The 15,007-nt window shown below is 30.0% G+C and overlaps 1 pseudogene; it reads right to left on the reverse strand.

The window, feature by feature from the left end:
* Positions 1 to 2,079: 2,079 nt before the first annotated feature.
* On the reverse strand, positions 2,080 to 14,303 carry LOC132302662 (2-alkenal reductase (NADP(+)-dependent)-like; annotated as a pseudogene).
* Between the last annotated feature and the right edge of the window lie 704 nt (positions 14,304 to 15,007).

A 15,007-nucleotide genomic window follows, 5' to 3' on the forward strand; every position in this document is an offset into this window, starting at 1 on the left:
TCTGGCTCTTTTCCTTCCCTATGTTCTACCTGTTCTATTACATTTAACTTTTCTTTTAAAGTGTTAAGTTTGTGTTTTGTGTAGAAAGATTCAAACCCTACTTTTAGTATATTTTTTTTAATATCATCGTTATTTCCTTCTCCTAAATAAATACTTTCTATGAGTTGATAATTTAGATATTTATCTTTCAAATCTTTTAGCTCAAGATTATCAAAATCATGCATTATTTTATCTTGAAGTTTATCTTCTAATCTATCATAGAGGACATTTATTTCTTTGGGAGATTCTATTTCTATTAGTGTAGTTAAAAAGTCTTCTTGGGTATCATCTACTAAATTATCACGTCTTTTATAATTACTAAACCTTATACTAGCTTCTCCACTATTTTTTACACATATCATATTACTTTCAGGGATCTTTTTAGTTGTAGAAGTAAGATTAGGTAATTTCCATTCGGTTCCTTCATAGGTAATACTACTTACTTTTTTAGCTTCTATCATCTGGACATATTTACTACTTAAAGGTTTAACTATTTCACTGAATTGGGCTTTAAATTTTAAATTATATTGATTAACTGCCTTTCCTATAGATAAAGTATTAACTAATATGTTTTCAAATTGTTTTGTCATATTATATCCTTTTGTCGATATAGCTATTTTAATATGTTTACTGAATTCTCTAGTGGTCATCGTGTAATTGGGGATACATCCTACGATGGCTGCGTTGGTTGCTAGATCTATTTCAGTGCTAGCTATTTGTGTTTGTTGATGGTTATTCCATCGATCATCATAAATATAAGCAAAGGCTCTAGTTCCTACTTCCACTCTGTTTAGTCGTACTATTCCTATCATTATGACACTTAAATGCATAAGTTCTAAATTATTATCATTTAACTCTTGATAAGCTTCAGGTGTTATAAGGTCTAAAATAACTTGGTTGTTAAATGCACTTATTCGTTTTTGGCTAAGATGATTATATATCTTGCTCTGAAAATCTAGTAAATTATTGGAATAAAGATTGACTTTATTTTTTACCTTCTTCATTCCTTGTTCTATATATTTTTTAGTATCATGCTCATTATCATATAAATCTTCTACTCTAATTATTTCTTTGGCTTTTCTAAAGATAATGACCATTGTCTATGTGGTTGTAATAAATTTACACGCTTGGTGGTTGTAGGCGAGAACGGATTGGTTGATAATTTTAAATCTTTTATTTTATCTGATAAGTTAGATAATTCTTTAGAAGATTCTCTAGGAATACTTTCTTGTATTACTTCTAATTTTTCTTCAAGTTTGTTGACTTTTTCAGATAACTAGAGTAATAACTGGATTAAAAAGTTATTTTGTCTAATATTTATATTAGTTGATTGTACATCTGTTTTAAAACTTGTAAATCCTACTAGGTCTTTGTTAATTTTCTTGAGTTCTGCTAAAACTGTTAGATAATCAGGATTACTAGTGCTCATAAAACTATTATAATAGCATTTGAATATCAGTTTTAAGAGATTTTAAATAGTCGATAATTATTTTTTGATTGTCAGAAATATTTTTAATATCGCTATTTATATCCTTTATGGCGACTAAAACTATTTTGTTATCTAAATTATTTGGACTAGAATTTTGTGCTACTTGTTCTTTAATACAATCAAGATTTTCTCCTAGTTGTTTTATAGAGTTATCTAAATTATTAAATTCTATTCTACTTATAAACTTAGCTAAAATCTTTGCCATCTAGCCTCTAAAGTATTCTGTATTAGAATAATTCTAGATCTAAGTTTTTCTATTCTTCTTTGTAGGCTGCACGTTGTGTCTCCTAATTCTTGTGCGGTGTAACAGTTCCTAAATGCTATTTGACAAAATTCTAGAGCTTACACAAGTTGTTCTTTAGGTAAGTTGTACATAAAATAATATAATTTTATCTTACTAAAGGGTTCAAATAAAAAGTCTTGACTTTTAGTTCATGATATGGTAAATATGCAAACTACATTAATGAAATGGTAATATACTTTTGTTACTACCACTTTTCTGTAACATTCCCTAAAAAAAAATAAAAACATTTCTATACCATACACCATTAAAATGTGAAAACAGAAGCACTTACATATATAAAACATACTAGAATACAGTGGAACAACACATCACACTCTTATCTTTCTACAAAGTACATAAAACCACCAGCTAACAGAGCAATCAATACTACCTCGCTTACACTCAAAAACAGGGATGATCCAAACAATGTAACTTGAGAAGGACTACATTGTATTCATAGTTCACACTAATTAATGCATCTATCAGTGGGAAAACGATGTACACCAGAAGGTTTAATCATTCACGAGCAACTACAACTACTCATTTACCAACGTTGCGGCCACTAAAAAGTCCTACTAGAGCTGCAGGAGCACTCTCGAGGCCTTTAACGATGTCTTCCACATATGTTATCTTCCCTTCTCTAATGGAAGGCAAAACACTATCCAAGAACTTGGAATATTGGGGGAAGTAATCGAAAACTACAAGTCCTTCCACACGCACTCAATTGTAGACGAGGCAGGTCACGTTTTTTACTCCTTCAGGTTCATCAAGGACGTATTGTGAAGTCTGTCCGCACAGAGCAATCCTGCCGTGGCTCCTTATGTTGAGGATCACTGTGTCCAGCATCTTTCCCCCGACATTATCAAAGTATATGTCAATACCTTCAGGACATACCTGGTAACATACAATAATATTATATTCAGTGTTTGAAATCAACATGTATATAGATGCAGTTGGTACTGACCTTTTCAAAGCTGCATCTAAGTCATGTTCTTCCTTGTAATTGAAAGCCTTGTCAAATGCAAATTTGTTCTTCAACAGATCAACCTTATTCAAATTAAAAGCAAAACTGCCTAACAAGTTGACCAATTGCACCAGATGCTGCAGAGACAAATACATATTCTCTTTTATTAGGATTACAAATCTCATAAAAACTAACATATGCAGTCATACCTACAAGAAACAATGAACAACATTAGATGTGGTGTTCGAAATATTAATGACATAACTATGAGAAAAGCATATCTAAATTCTGATATATTTACAATTAAGGACAAAAGGCAAGATACTTACCGAGAATTCCTGTATAGTATGAGAGGGGTACATCAGTATGTTTAATTTTGAAAAGGGAATCGGTTGCTGTAATGAGACTGTACTCTTCCCATCCAGTTATTCCCTAAACCAGCTCACCCTTCTTGAAGTTGGGGTGTCCTGAATCCAAAACTTTTGCTACTCCTTCCCCAGTTATCACTTGAATATTTTCACCATAAAAATTCATCATACAAGCTTAAGAATATGCAGCATGTCAATCAGAGTGAAAATGCATGCAAAATCACTTTTAGTTCCATATTTTGAGTCATTACACAATTAATTAAACTCTATCTACGTACCTTTCTATCTATGATTTAAAAAGCAATAAACAAATTATATTTGTCAAGTGACTTTGACACTGTGTACACTTCCTTTAATATTTTCTTTTCAAGCAATGATACATATTTCGAATTTGGAAAGTAATAATGCTGATGTGATTGATGGTGTGACATCACTTCACTCACATAATTCGTAGTTGTATCTTTTGAATTCGAAAGATATATCATTAAATATATATATATATATACACACACGCGCGCGCGCACTAGAAATTCGTATGTGCAGTTGCATGTAATTAAAGCTAATATATATAAAAATAAATAAATAAGTGGGTAAAAAGTATTGCGAACAATTATACATTTGTTATTCAATATTGACTTGAAATCCTGGTCATGAAGTCAATTATCCTTAGACGTACCATGTCAGTTGCCACTCGTTTTTATTTCTTTATTGAATTTCTTATATTTCGAATATGGTTGTCTCTTTGGTAAGGTGACAATTTTTCATAACTATTTCTATAATATGCATTCAATTTATCATGTCTATTATCATGTCTTATTGAATTGTTTCACCTATAATAAAAAATATGAAGTAAATAAAGATATATATGTTGTTTTCATATGAAATCTATGTGTCTAATTGAATGGTTTACCTTGCAAACATAATCTTGTTACATCTAATAATTTAATAATAGAAAATATAAAGTAAATTAAGTTGGTATTTCATATAAAATCTGTGTGTCTAATTAAACGATCTACCTTACAAAGATCGATGATGATATTTTTTTTAGTCACAAGTTTTTCTGCATTTTATATATTCATTGAAACAAAATAAGAAAATGGTTTTAACAATAAGAAAAAACAAACTATTCCAGACCTTAATAAGTGCTTTAATATTTAATGCACAAAAAAAGTACACATAAGTCAACATAATAGAAGATTTTTATTAACCACAAGCGAGATAAAAAAACTAAATTGTAAAGTATAAATTTTCAACTCACTTGTAATTTTTATCCCTTTTTATTTGAAATTAGCACTCTATGTTGCTCAACTTGAACTCATCAAGGATATAAACATAATTACGTTAGCATTAAAAAAAAATAATAATAAAAAAAAAAATAAAAAATAAAAAATAAATAAAAATTGATTGCATATAATGAAATTGATGAAACTTTAGTGTCTCGTTGAATTGTTTCACATAATAAGTAAGCATAAAGTAATTTAAGATGATGATGAAAATTCTAGGAAAAAAAGGCCAAAGTTAATCATTAATGGTATGGAAAAGAACATGATAAGTAGAAATTGGGAAAATGAAATCAAAACTCTCAAAAATAAAAATAGGTGATAAATTTGTGCCACTTAAGTATTGAATTCAATGACCCAAAAAATACAAAAGTCAGGAAAAAATGATTTAGTTGATTGAAATGAGGTATGATACTTTTTTAAAAAATTTAATAAATGGCTAATTTTGTAAAAGAGTGACAAAAAAAAAAAAAAATAAAAAAAAATAGAGAAATAAAAATATGATGCATCATGATAGTATTACAGTAACACTCAATAGGCTAATATCCACTAAATGATTAATATTTAGGTTATTTTAAATTTATTTATATAAAGAAAAGTGAATACAAATATACATAGTAGTAATAAGAAATCAATAAAATGAATAACTAACGTTGACTCAGGCTAATATCCACTAACATATATGATTAATATTCAGATTATTTTAAAGTTATTTATATAGTAATAACATATCAATAAAATGAATAACTGAGGTTGACTTTTCATACATTTTTTTATCTTTTTTATTATAACAACCATTCCAAGTGCATTGTGTTAATTTTTTTTTAAGATTACGAAAGAAGATAGAAATACTTTTAAGAAAAGATAAAGAGAGAACATCAAAGGTTTAGAGAGGAAGAATGAACTAATTTAAAATTGGTCATTTTTCTTCAAAAAGGGAAAATGGTTATTTTATTAAAATAATTTTTAATTAAATCAATTGATTTAAAGTGTATAATCTGCCTCAAGGATTAGAAAGCAACAAGGAACTAACTTTTAAAAGAACAATTATTTTTTTTTGTGAGGAAAAAGGAAATTTGTCTCCAATCCAACGTCTATATATATAATATTTCCCTAAAAGGGTTTAAAGTAAGGATGTGCCCGGATGGTTAAAAAGCAGAAGGTAAAATAGCTTTTTAGTTTTTAAATATTGATTATGACTTAAAAATTAGAAGAATTTTTAGTTTTTAGATTTTTAAATATTTATCTAAGCAAATATTATTCAGATAGAAAAGTTGTATTAGATATGACTTAAAAAATATCGATTAACCATTAAGGAAGGGGAAATAAAAAATATTGATGTATGAGTCATATTGAAACGTAATTTTTTTTCTGTTTAAGAACATTTTAGAGTAATTGGGATGGAGTGAATCAATTATGGAAAGCTTCAAATGATATATATAGGAAATAGTAGTAAAGGAAAAAAAAATAATCATTGTATGAATTCTGTTGGAAGGTAATTTTTTGTATTTAAAAAGAATAGTTTGAAGTAATTAGGATAGAATGACTAAACAGTACCAAAAAAAAAATAAAAAAAAAACCATGGTATGAATTTTCTATTTAAGAATTACATTGGGAAGTACGGTTTAACTTTCAGAATGAGAGATCTTCGAAAAATAAATCAAAGCACAATTTCTTTCTAATTTAAAATGACCCACTAAAAAATTAATCAAACTGAAAATAGTTTATGCAAATAGAACTATTACTCAGGTATTCTAAACACAAGTGTAGTAACCTATTGAAAGAAAGAAACAATCAATCAATTATGTTTTATCAGTGCAATAAAGTATATATTCAATAAAGTAAACAACAATCGGATATACTGCAACAATCCAAATCAAGTAGATAAGGTTGAAAAAAATATATGTTTCATGTGACATAAGATATAACAAACCTTATATTAATATGTTATGAGATAATTAACAATATGTTAAGAAATCATTAATTAAATATGCAACTCTAAATTTGATTAAATATGCAAAATAAAGTAATAAAATAATAATAATAAATAAAGAACCTGGACTGAGGCTACTATTAGATACTATGTCCTTAAGACAAATTCACCCCGCTATGGTGCTAATGGACTCAGTGGCGTCTATCTCCCAAGATACAACAGTCTACATCCACCAGTAACAACATTACAAACTCGTGGATACGGCGAACCTTCTTCGTGTAATACTTTCTCTGACTAAAAAATGCAGCTATACTATATAAATGTTGAACTGGGTACAATCCGAACCAAATGGTTCGGACCAATCTTAATATGGCTCGATAAAATTGGATTAGGGTCTAAGTGGTTCGGACCACTTAACATATGGTTTGAACCCACTTGGGTTGAGTTCAAGTCTAGAGAGGGAGATAGAAGAAAAATGAAAATGAATGATTTGCAAATAATCTAAAGGGGGGTATTTATAGGCAACAAGGTGCCTTTTCGGATGGGTGTGTCTCTTCATCATTGGACACAATCATATATATGTGTGTCTCTTCACACTGGACACATCCACTCCAATTGGTTGCAATGGTTCACATGGTGTCTGTTCACCAATAGACACATCCACTCCAATAGGTTACAATGGTTCACATGAATAGTTATGTCTATTGGTTTTGAGTTGAAACCCTTTAGAAACAGATGCAACTCTTTGAAAAATAGATGCAACCCTTTGAAAAAAAACTAGCTTTTAATTTAAATTCAAAAACTAACCACCCATTTAAATAATCCCAGCCCAAAATTAAAGGCCCAATCCAAGATTCCATTTAGTAAAAAGAATAATTGGACTTTACAATTAGGCCCAAGCCCAAGCCCAAATTTAGCTTATTTTAAATTTCAATTGGTTTCAACATTTTTTTCCATATGGGACAAACACTACCCACATTTTGCATACCCATTTAGGCTTATCAAAACACCATACTTTGGAGCTAATTTCTCATTCACTCGGAAATGGATTTAAGAAAGTAAATATACCATATTCATCTCCTTGCAGAGAGAAACACGCTCGTCTAAAGATCCGCAAAAAATTATTAGCGGAATATATTCCAAATCTCATCCAAAGTTTATGTTTTTAATATCCCCGTTTCCAACAATCCCCCACATGAATGGAAATTTGCATAAAATACAAAAGGATGATCATGCAGACACTAGAGAGAGTATAGTCAGAAAGTTACTACATCAGAATAGGTAGTTTTTGGTTTTGAACCTTCCCTAGTGTATTGCTATCGGATTTACTGGCTAACCAGTGAACCCGATGCCTTGAACTGTTCAGCCGTTTGTGTAAACCAAGATAATAACAAACACACAATACATTTCCTCACAAAGTTGGTTCTCATTGTTGTGTTCATTTTTGCCCTGAACAACTCTTGGTATTCAATGAGTGCTCCAGAAAACTTAGCTTTTATAGTTCTCATAGAAGCGGCCCTACTTCACACTCATATAGGTGACTTCTTATTAAGAGTATCCTACCATACCCCACTTGAATTTTCAAGGTATAAAAGTCATTAAAATCATAGCTTATCCTAATCCTCGCTGTAGGTAGCATTGTCTCATCATAGAAATGGGCAAAAGATTTATATCTTTCCTGTACTTCTAGTGAGTCACTTAGAATTTCTGTTGTCCTTTTGAACCTAGATCTTGGGATCTTTAGTCAACTAGGTTGGGTTTCCATTAAGGTGACTCGTTAGTTTTCGGCTTTTAATCACATTTCCCTCGATGATCTGTACAATTGCTCTCTAATACAACCCTCAATTTTATAAATGGCCACAAGGTTGTGTTTAGAAATATTACACTCTGCAGAAATTTCTCCAGGTAAGAGCAACTGTATACTTTGTGCCCTAAAATTGCTTATTGTTAGCAATATCATTTTCTTTAATGGCACAGGTGTAGACTTACTTTGAAATGTCCTATAGGTGAAGTTTATTGGCTTTTCTATTTGATTTATTCAAAGTTTCTAATTTTGAGTTATATTAAGAACATACAACTACACCTTTAACATAAAAGACATATCCAATCTTGGATTTGAAGTCTTTAATATCCCATATCCAGATTGCATCACTATTACACCTCTAATTTAGTTAGATACCTCGATCTATGCAATATTGGACTTAGAGTGTATCTCAACTACCCAATTTGTTACTTTTCAGTAATCCTATCCTGGATTGAAAATGTGTAATTAAACACAGTTATTAAGATGCCTTGTAATCTCAACCAATGATATACTTTGACTAATATTTATATTTGAGATTTACATCTACAAAAGTTAGCTAAGCTTTTGTTATCATAACTAGTATTATCTCAATCTCACTCTATTGAGAATATACTATGTTATCAGACGTTAAATCTTTCATATCAAATATACTAATTAGTATGTCATTAATTTTTTAAGGCATAAAATGACTTATGCATCACATTATGTCATTTTCTCAGTACATACTTTAATCCACTTAAGGACTTATAAGCTTGCACACTTACCTCTTTAGCTGGAACAATGAACTCCTCTAATTGTCCCATTAAATATTTTTCCTCATAGGAAACAACATGCACAACTATGATAATACTCTAATTGATTTTTTGTTCTATCCTAAAACTCTTAGGACTCGGAACCCCCCACATTTATAAGTATTTCTCTTAAGATGAGATGACTTGTAGCAAATTTCATTTATGGATAATATCTCCCCACAACTTTGGGATAATCATGAAATTTTATCTCTAATGTATTTATTATGATTTCTCAACTATGGAACTATCATATATTAAATATTTCACCTCATCTACCTTTTCAAGGTTCCATATTAGTTTCTCAACAAGTATATATAACAATCTCTAGTGCATATGTACTCACTTTATCTCTAACATATTCTTATAATAATTCACCGAAATTACCGTGAATTAATGCTAAAGATATTAATTACAATGGCCTCTAATTAATATTTGTTTTTACATCTTTTGTATTTATGAATTGAGTTATTCATATTTGGGTTCATGTTAAGTCAGTCATATTAATATGTCATAATCTTTTATGTGTCACACATCACATAACTCAATCATTTAAGCAAATAATTATCTTATTATTTAAGCTTTGGATACAATCACCACAGAGTGAGCACTCACTTGTTAACTAACATAACTAGTTAAAAGTGAGTTCTTAGCTATCATTACTAGCTTAAATTAAGTACACTCTTCTCATATCTTACTACTAGGTTATGATGAGCACCCACTTTTCAGTTATTACCATTAGCTTGATGTTAAGTTTGTTTAGCTATCAATTTTAGTAGTTCATAACTTTAGTACACACTTATCTAAGTAGTCTATCTTGGTAGTAGAGTAATTTGTTTTGAAGAATATTCTTCAAAAACTATTACTTTACAAGTAGTATTATTCCCTCCTACATGAGCAGATATGATGTATAGTTCAAATAGTTTATGGCTAAAATGGCTACTCATCACCCTCATGTTTTTTACTATCAAGTTGAGAGATAGAACCAACTAACAGTTTTTTTATCTTCCTCTTAGGTTCTGTGCACCTCATTAATCATTTTAGCTTATAACTAAGTTAACTAGTTTGCAACTCAATAACATTTTAGCTTTTAGCTAAATTGTACATTAGAGCTAACTAGCTTGATTTAGCTTGTCTCGGTGTACTTGCTTAGTGTATCCATAATATTTTCCATTAAACTCTTTTGAGTTATTGAAAAATCTTCTCTTATTCAGCCCATTTACAGCTATACGTGTCTTAAACACTAGTATAGATCTTTTTCCATTGACTATCGGGAAAATTGATATAGTTGGACTAATCAATTTTTGTTTGTTGTATTACATACACAAACCAGTCATGAATTCATACAAATTCAATAATATCACGTATTAAATATATTATGTTGTAATTTTGAATTACAACACACATTAAGTAATTCAACTAAATAATTCAATATTATAGTATCAAATAAAAATAAACATTTATAAAAATAATATTGAACTTGCATAACAATATAGTTTCGTATTATATCACATTATTAATTATATCACATAATTAATTTAATAAAAAAGATTTGTGGCTCATTCTCCAATAAACATGCTAGAAAACCAGGACCAAAAGATTTAGATGTTCTAGCTCTCTTGCTACGTCTAAACTCATCCTTATTTTTATTGTATGCACAAGAAAATGATATGCAATACTGTTATGGGCATAACCTATCAAATGTTTTATGTAACGATTCACTCCACCACATGGTATGATATTATCTGCTTTAGACCCAAGCCCGCATGATTTTATTCTTGGGTTTTATCTCAGAAGGCCCCATACCAATTGGAGATAACACTAGCACATAAAAGCACTTCACATTTTCTTTCCTTAAGTGATGTGGGACTGTACACCTGTAGTTCGCCCAGTATGGTAGCCTATCGGTGCTTCTTGCACTCGCCTATGACACACCCACCCACAAGGTTGCCACATTTTAGGTCGTACTTTAACTTTCTTAAGAGTAAGAACTACAACCTTAGCTAGACACCCCCACACTTTTAAGAATTTATAGGAAGGTTTTCAACCTTCCATAATTCATATGGTGTCACATTCATTTTCTTTAGAGCTGTTTTATTGAGAACATAGTTTGCGGAAAGCAAAATTTACCCCCCACAAATTCTGAGTTAAACCAATATATAACATTCATCATGATATCATGTTCTGAACAAATATTAGCACAAGTGTTTTGATCTTTTTGCTAAGTTGATTCTCAACCTTATTTTTGTAATGTTTAAAACATTTCTAAGGTTTTATATTTGCTTCGTAGCAAATATATATAACAGTATCTTATGCAATCATCAATAAAACTAACGAAGTACCATTTTCGACCTCTTGTTGATATAAATTTAAGATAATATAATATACTACATCATATTATAAAATTAAAATAATTCAACCAATATTGAATTATATAAATAATTCAATATTATACTTATATAACATGCTTCAATTTCATATAATATTAAACACATCAATATTCAGAATATTATCATATAATAATGTATATAACATTATTTTATTATATCTCAATTATTAGTATAATCTCTACTTTTTTATATCTGAAATAGAAGCATATAATGAATTCTACGCAAGAAAGAATCTGTCTTAAGATTGTTAGAAAAAATATATGCTTCATGTGACATTTAAGATATAACAAACCTTATACTAATATGTCATGAGATAATTAACAATATGCTAAGAAATCATTAATTAAATATGCAACTCTAAATTTAATTAAATATGCAAAATAAAGTAATAAAATAATAATAATAAATAAAGAACCTGGATCGAGGCTAGTATTGGATACTATGTCCTTAAAACAAATTCACCCCACTATGGTGCTAATGGACTCAGTGTCATCTATCTCCCAAATACAACGGTCTACAGCTACCAGTAGTAGCACTACAAACTCGTGGATACGACGAACCTTCTCCGTGTAATACTCTCTTTGACTCAAAAATGCATCTATGCTATATAAATGCTGAATTGGTTGCAATCCGAACCAAATGGTCCGGACGAATCTTAATATGGCTCGATGAAATTGGATTAGGGTCTAAGTGGTTCGGACCACTTAACCTATGATTTGGACCCACTTGGGTTGAGTTCAAGTCTAGAGAGGGAGATAGAAGAAAAATGAAAATGAATGATTTGCAAATGATCCAAATGGGGATATTTATAGGCAACAAGGTGCCTTTTCGGGTGGGTGTGTCTCTTCATCATTGGACACAACCATATATATGTGTGTCTCTTCACACTGGACACATCCACTCCAATTGGTTGCAATGGTTCACATAATGTCTGTTCACTAATTGACACATTCACTCCAATAGGTTGTAATAGTTCACATGAATAGTTATGTCTATTGGTTTTGAGTTGAAATCCTTTAGAAACAGATGCAACTCTTTGAAAAACAGAATCATTAGAAATAGATGCAACCATTTGAAAAAAAACTAACTTTTAATTTAAATTCAAAAACCAATCACCCATTTAAATAAGCCCAGCTCAAAATTAATGGCCCAATCCAAGATTCTATTTAGTAAAAAGAATAATTGGACTTTACAATTAGGCCTAAGCCCAAGCCTAAGCCCATATTTGGCTTATTTTAAATTTCAATTGGTTTCAATATTTTTTTCATATGGGACAAATACTTTCCACATTTTATATACCCATTTAGGCTTATCAAAACACCAAACTTTGGAACTAATTTCTCATTCACCCGGAAACGGATTTGAGAAAGTAAATATACCATGTTCATCTCCTTACGGAGGGAAACACGCTCATCTAGAGATCTGCAAAAAATTATTAGCGGAATCTATTTCAAATCTCATCCAAAGTTTATGTTTTTAATGCCCCGTTTCCAACAGATAAGCAAACCAATAACAAAAATATAGATAACTACTAAAATATAAAGCGATATATGCTCGAGCTTGAACTAAAATAGAAACCTAAGTTTGGTTCTAGGAAATATCCATGTCATGATGTCACCATTGAAGTTGAATTTTGTATACATAATATAGATAACTACTAATTCATGCGTGCCAAACTCGTCAGATATTATAGCTTATATATATATATATATATTAAATTATATATATATATATATATATATATATATATAAAATTATAAGCATATTGAGAATACCATAATGAATAATTCTGACTCAGAATAGAAAAAACATTTCCAGACACTAAATTCTAAAAAACAAAAATATAAGCAATACCAAATATATATTAAAACATACCTTAAGTCAAAATAGGCTTAGGGTTCTCCGCATAAAGCAAATACTGACTTTATTGGGTACGCTTTGAAGTTGAGTTAGATGACAAAAGTAATGCTCTTCATACACCAACCACCGTGTAGACATGTTGGTTTGTTTTTTATTGTTTAGAAACATTGAATAATAGAAACTCTTTGATTTTTATTTTTAAAGAAGAGGAATAGAAAGGGAAACTGTTTTTATTTTTTATAATTTTTAAAATAAAACTAACAAGTGACAATTTAGTTAAAACAGTTTGATATATATATATATATATATATATATATATATTTTTAAAAAAAAAAAACGAAGGGGAAAAAGAAAGGGGAATAGAAAGGGAAACTGTTTTGTTTTTTTTTTGGAATTTTAAAAATAAAATGAAAGGGTTAAAATTTTGGAAGGGACATATGTAATGAAAAAACTGGATAGACCTTTTTTATAATCGAAAAGTGCGTATTTTTTTTTTTTATTTAAAAAAACCAAAACGTCGCGTGTACAAAAATACAATTAGAAGTGGAATACACTTTTATAGGGTATCTATATATATATATATATATATATAACTTCATATAAGAAATTAAGAACTCAATAAATAAGTAACATGCAACACAATCGGTAAGAAATCATATTACACAACACATATACTGTATTATATATGTGGCATATCTATAGAGGGAGACTTACAGAACCAGGGCTGAGGGAAGTGAAGAGACTTGGGCCTTCAATTTTTTGCATTAGAAGTCGCGTGTAAGGGTCACATGACAAGTAGAGATTCTTCACCAAAACCCCATTAGAGCCTTCTGGCACCTTCAAGCATATACTATTATCTGCGCTTATAGCCTTATACACATATCACTCTCTTTTGGGAACCCACTTATGTACCCTTTAAATAACACCCGTGTGTTTCTTCTCACTTCTTCTCCTTCCCCCATTGTTATCCCACCAGAGACCTACAAACAGTCTCTCTCATTCTATATACAATCAGAGCGTGTATATATATCTATACGTGTCTTTAGTCTGGACCAGAATTGCTCTATTTATGGCTGAAAAACTCAGATGATCCACTATTATTCTATTACCCTTTTGTGGTTTGTACCAATAATTTAGTTGCGTGATACTTATAAAAGTATAAGAAACGAAAAAGGAGAGTGGTTGCGTGAAATGACAAGAGAACCCCTTCGGAGTTTGGAGATGTGGACACGAGCTGTTTGGGAGAGTATCTACTGATATGTAAAAGAGTCCGCTCTTCCACCACTAGTAATCACGCATGTCACTTCAATGGATTGTCTGCTATTGGATTCTTATTCCATCCACTCCCACCGCGTAACTTCGCTGCATACTTCAGCACTCACGACAATCACACCGTTCAAAGATTGAAACGGCACCTTGAGTACAACAAAGAACTGTCAAAGAAAGATGAGAATAGAGACCTCAAGGATTAATTCTCACAAAATTTAACATTTGACTCTCCAAATTTACATAAACTTGTAATAGGTTCCGCGAAATCCACATGTTATTTGCCTCATTAAAATTCATACTATCCCTTCGTCCTAATATAAGCCTTCATCTTTTTATTTACATTTGTTCCAAACTAGTTGTGTCAATTGAAAAATTATAATACCATTTTTTTTAGACATTATTAATTTAATTTTCTTGCATTGAACTTATAAAATCACTTTTTAAACTCACTATGAATAGAATTCATTAACTATCAATATAATATAAAACAATATTAAAACTCATCTTCTTATAAAGTTAGATTTCTAATAAAAGTTACAT

This window comes from Cornus florida, unplaced genomic scaffold (assembly GCF_030987335.1).
Source record: "Cornus florida cultivar Cherokee Brave unplaced genomic scaffold, ASM3098733v1 CherokeeBrave_3.0.0_Hap2_Chr01, whole genome shotgun sequence".
Classification (NCBI taxonomy): Eukaryota; Viridiplantae; Streptophyta; class Magnoliopsida; order Cornales; family Cornaceae; genus Cornus; species Cornus florida.